This window comes from Giraffa tippelskirchi, chromosome 9 (genome assembly GCF_054371585.1).
Source record: "Giraffa tippelskirchi isolate mGirTip1 chromosome 9, T2T-mGirTip1v1.2.pri, whole genome shotgun sequence".
Classification (NCBI taxonomy): Eukaryota; Metazoa; Chordata; class Mammalia; order Artiodactyla; family Giraffidae; genus Giraffa; species Giraffa tippelskirchi.
Genome location: NC_137283.1, coordinates 19655809 through 19661599, shown reverse-complemented (window position 1 = coordinate 19661599; position 5791 = coordinate 19655809).

Below are 5791 nucleotides of genomic sequence, written 5' to 3'. Positions count from 1 at the left end.
ATGTGGGTTTGATCCCTGGGTCAGGAAGATCCCCTGGAAGAGGGCATGGCAACCCACTTCAGTATTCTTGCCTGGAGAATCCCATGGACAGAGGAGCCTGGCAGGTTACAGTCCATGTGACTGCAAAGAGTCGGACATGACTGAGCATGCACACACAGACTTCACTGTGAAAGAATTTGGAGGTGAAGCAAAATTAAGAAAGTAAAGTGAGAGTTTATTTAAGCAAGGATATACCCTCAGAGGGAAAGTAGGCAGACATGTAAAGAGCTGCTGCCCTGGGTTTCTTTGGCAAGCTGGATCTGAGGGGCTTACAAATGAAGGGGCGGGATATTCACTGGGGAAGGAGGAGTTTGAGGGTAGACTTCCCTGGTTTTCATCCCAGCTCCAACTTCCCAAGGTGGGGGGTTGTCCTTATTTAGTTCAAATCAGAACTGTCATGACTGCATGATGGGTGCTCATCTGTAAGCCTAACTTCATGGAGCACAATGACCATCAGGTTACACTCAGAGGCAGGAGATTCTTGCCTTTTCCCACCTTTCTTTGTCTGAGTCTCAGAATCTTATCACTCAAGATGTGTGGTTTCCTGCCAGTCTCGAAGTTCCTACTTTCTTTTGTCTGCCTATGAACACCTGCTGTTTACATGATGTGTGATTTCCAGCCACCTGGCCCCTGCTCATACCTACTTTTATGCCTACTATAACACCTGTGTGTGGGATCTTAGTTCACTGACCAGGAATCAAACCCACCTCTCCTGCATCAGAAGGCAGATTCTTAACCACTGCACCACCAGGGAAGTCCCGGACTTTCTGTATTTCCAATCCAAACCACCATGAAAGAGGATCTGGTTGATTTAATTGACCATTATTATTCCTAATGCGGAAGACTGCCTCCATCCAGAGTCTCTCATTTGTCACTTCCCAGCCAACAGATAGGCTGCTTTTAGGGCTCATAGTTCAATCAGTTGTGTTCAGAGTTGGGGAGTTACAGAATCAAAACTATGATCACTTTTGCCTAAGAGAGTCCCTACAGGCACTTTTTTCTATATGCACTATAGATAGGTGCTTTTAGAACAGTGTTATTGGTATGACCTGCAACTTGTCTAATATTATTAACCTTCATAAGATGTACAAAAGAGTTAACTATCTTTGATTAGCATACATGTTTATTTTTGTTTTGGAGAAAAAGACCTTGTTTTGCGATTGACATGAGGTAGCTGTGTCTGCCTCATTCACATTTTGCCTGATTTACAAAGTGTCCAGTTAATTGAATTTAGATCAATAACCAGGTTTCTACTGTGGATGAAAAATGCCACCTGCCATGTCAATCAGTAAGCAGGATGTTATGACCTTCAAGCCAGTTACCTACAGCAGCCACACCTACCATGCACCCTGAGGCGATTCAGGATGGAGGAAAACAGGATGGGATAATTAAGTGCCCTAGGTAGTTAAGGTGCATATCAAAGATTGATTTCAATGGGCCTAGGCTCTTGCATCTTCCCATACATAGAAAAATCACTAAATTTATTAACTTGAGATCTTCATTTTTGTCTTTAATTAATGGTAATCTTTTGATATTCCAATTTTATTTATTTATTCCTATATATACTTTTTGTCCTTTTATACAGTTCAAGAGGTTCTCACGACAAGTATGCTGGGGTAGTTTACCATTCCCTTCTCCAGTGGATCACGTTTTGTCAGAACTCTCTGCTATGACCCATCCATCTTGGGTGGTCCTACACACATGGCTCATAGCTTCATGGCATCACCAATGCAAAGGATATGAACTTGGGCAAACTTCGAGAGATGGTGAGGAACAGGGAGGCCTGGCGTACTGCAGTCCATGGGGTCACAAAAAGTCGGACATGACTGGGCAGCTGAACAACAACCACCTACATATCCTATCTCTTCCCTTACCTCTTTGGAACAGTCCCTCAGAGCTATCTGAGAGGCTATGTTCCAGGCTTCAGTTCTCAGTATTCACCAAATGAAACATAATTCTCAACTTTTAGGTTGTATGTTTTTCTCAGACAACACTCTTCATTCAAAAGAGAAATGAATGATGAAATAAATCCATCTTTTAAGACTAAACTACATTTGGTTTAAATAATAGAGAAACACGTTTTGCTTGTAAATCAAGATGAGGCAGTGATTACAGTCATGAAAGAAAGAAGAAAATGGAAAAATTAGTTGTCAGTACTCATATGTCTGATTTTGGTTGGACCTTGAGACAGAAGTGGTCAATATATGCCTGCCAAAAGGCTTATGAAGACCACATTTCTGTTTTCACCAAAATCATTTCATGGAGAACCTGGACCACAGCATACATGGGACTGAAGATGAAACAACTAGAGTTGGATATGGTCATTATATCAATATTTTTCTACCAGTGGCTACATTCCCAGGGAAAGTACAGATTTTACTAATTTTGACTCAATTATGTTTTGACTTGTCTTTGGATGTTTTACAGCATTATATTCTATATTAGGAAATATTTTTTTCTGATTTAATTACTAATTAAATAGTTTGAAATTAAAGCCCCAAATGGCAGAATTCTTTTTTAAAAAACTTTTTATTTTGTATTAGAATATAGCCAATTAACAATATTGTGATAGTTTCAGGTGAGCAATGAAGGGACTCAGTCTTACATAATAACTTATACTATGATATAAGAAATAGATACTTTTAACCTTATTTAGGAACGATTTCCAGAAATATTTGTATACATTTAAAGTGTACAATGTGATGATTTGGTATACATACACATAATGGACATTGTAGGTATAATAATAGGTATTATTGACTGGCAAAGGCTAAATTCAGTTGAGAGTTGAGAAAAATATCTTTGAATATTTCAGATAAGTCTACAAAAAGATGTTTTTGTTTTTTATCATTAGACTATCACATGAATTACACAGGAAACTTCTCTGACTCCCAGCTCTACTTTGTCTACACAGAGAGTATGAGGAATATTTGATATAGTAATTATCAGCCAGATAAATAAAATCTATACAAAACTCTGGCATCTAATCAAAACAAAGCCTAGATCTGCAGCCTGGACCCATCTTACTTAAATCTTTATAACGCCAAGGAGAAAACTGAGGCTTGGGTTAAAAAGGAAGTTGCTTAAGGAAATGGTCTCCAACTTTATTGGCACGAGGGACTGGTTTCATGGAAGACAATTTTTCCATGGATGGGCTGGAGTAGGGGAGATGTCTTCCAGATGATTCAAGTGCATTATATTTATTGTGCACTTTATTTCTATTATTATTACATGAGCTCCACCTCAGATCATCAGGTGTTAGATCCTGAAGGTTGAGGACCCATGGTTTACAATACAGGAGGACAGAACCTGGTTCTTTGAATCCTGATCTAGACTGTTTTCCACTCTGCCACACAGCTTCCAGCTCAGATCAATGCTTTCTCAAACAGGACACCCGAAAGGATCTTAGGTCCTTTCAAGAGAAATGAGTCTGTGAATAGGTGATTTATAGCTGCAATAATGCTTAGCCTCAAAATGCCCAAGGAAAGAAAGCAGACTGTGATAGGTATCGCTTGAAAGAAACCCAAGGCCTGTTTATACCTAGATATGGTGGCTCCTTCATCAGAAAGGAAAGGATAGGAATGAAGAATAATTTAGAAAATATGTAAGAGAGTTGAGGGCATTTAAAAATATTAGTTTTGTCTATTTTTATTCTGTTTGATAGAAATAGGAAGCAGAGGCGACTCTCACACAGACAGGAAAGGCAACAATTTTAGTTACAATTGGGAGCAAAGATGTATAATGTATTTTTCTAGCAGGTTAAATGTACCTAAGTCAGCTTAAATATTCATAGTTAAACAAAATAATATATCCACATTAAATAATAATATCTAGCAAATAAAAAGAATAAGCTACAGATGTTGAAAGATTTGTAATATCTACCAGTTGTTTAAAAGAACCAAGATGCAGAAAAATGCGCATATATGACACCATTTATATTTTAAAAATACACACACAAATCCCTATGTATTTCAACATATGTATAAAGTTTTATATATAAATGCATGTAAAAGTCTCAAATGATACACTTTTAGATAGCAGTTTTGAATCAGTACAGATTTTGCTCAACAGGGGACATTCTGCAATGCCTGAAGACATTTTTGGTTATAATAGTGGGGACAGAGGAAGTTCAATTGGAATCTAGGAGACAGAAATTGGGAGTGCTATTAAGAACCCTTCAAGACAGCCTCACAGCAAAGAATTACCTTAGCCACAATGTCACTACTGCTGACATTCAGAAACCCTGCTCTAAATTGATAGCAATGGCTTTCTCTGGACAGTCAAGTGGAACCTAAGAGAATTTTGGAGATGCAAAGCAGAATTTCCACTTTATTTGTACTATCTGTACTTCCATTAAGATACTGTATTAATACATTAGTGGCTCAGTGGTAAAGAATTCACCAGCAATGCAGGAGATGTGGGTTCGATCCCTGGGGTCAAAAGATCCCCTGGAGGAGGTAACGGCAACCCTTTCCAGTATTCTTGCCTGAGGAATTCCATGGAAAGAGGAACCTGGAGGGCTATAGTCTATGGGTCATTAGGAGTCGGATACGACTGAGTGAGCACTATTAATACATTTAACAGGTAAGTTTTTAAAAAATGAAGTTTAAAACACAGCAGGTGCCCAAATGTATTGCCAAATTTGGATTTCGCCTTAAGTCCGTTAACATGAGAAATGCTTAATACTTCTTTAAGCAAGCTAGTGACCAGTGATATTCAATGGTGTACTGAGAGCAGCACCAGCAACATTCAGCTTCTCTAGGGTGAGTGGGAATTTCTGGAATGTAAGTGGGAGACTGCTAATTTCCCTCATTATGCTATAATTTTGTTCTATAAAGGAGGCTGATGGATTTGCAAGGTAAATTAGGGAAACTTCTAATATCTATCTGGAGGCTTTGTTCGTTGGAAAAGACTTTTCAAACGCTGCTGAAATTTTTGTAGTCTCTATACCTCTTAGGGCTTGTACAGAAATCTATTTAGAGTCTCTATACTTGATGGATAAGACCCTCTCACACTGCTACTCTTAAGTGTATATGTATTTGTTCTTTAAAGTATGTACTTGAGTATTTTTAGTGATGAGTCATCTCACAGGCCCGCTTCTCATATTTTTTGTTATAGAATATTGTCAGCAGATGGAAGGCTGAAGAAAATTCTACCATAAACATTTATGTAGCTACCAGCTAGGATGAACAGATATTAATAATTTGCCATTTTGGACTCATGTTTCACTTCTCAATTGATCTCTTTCTCTTTAGAGAATACAGCATGACAGGCAAAGCTGAAGATTCATTTATTCCTCTACCTCCCCTATCCAGAATAACCCCTGTTCTGAACTTGACACATAGCCCTTCACCTATGTTTTTATTCTTTATAAAATGTAAGTATAACTTACATTTATCTATCGTACACACATACTTGAACTTGGTTTGCTTTTAAAGTTTAGGTGAATGAAATCCTTCTGCATGGTTTCTTTTCTTTCATGAAATGCTTATATCAATTCATATGAGAACAAGGAGTTCTAGTTCATTCATTTGAAATGCTACATGTATCATATTCTATCATGGGAATATATCAGTTTAGGTATCCATATTCTATTTAGTTTCCTTTTTAAAAATATTATAAATAATGCTGCAGTGAGCATCACTGTTTATGGTTCCATGATTATATGGATGGAAGTTTCTCTAAGGCAAACATTTCCAGAAATGAAACTGCTAAACCATAAGATATGTACATCCTCAAAGGTATTAGATAG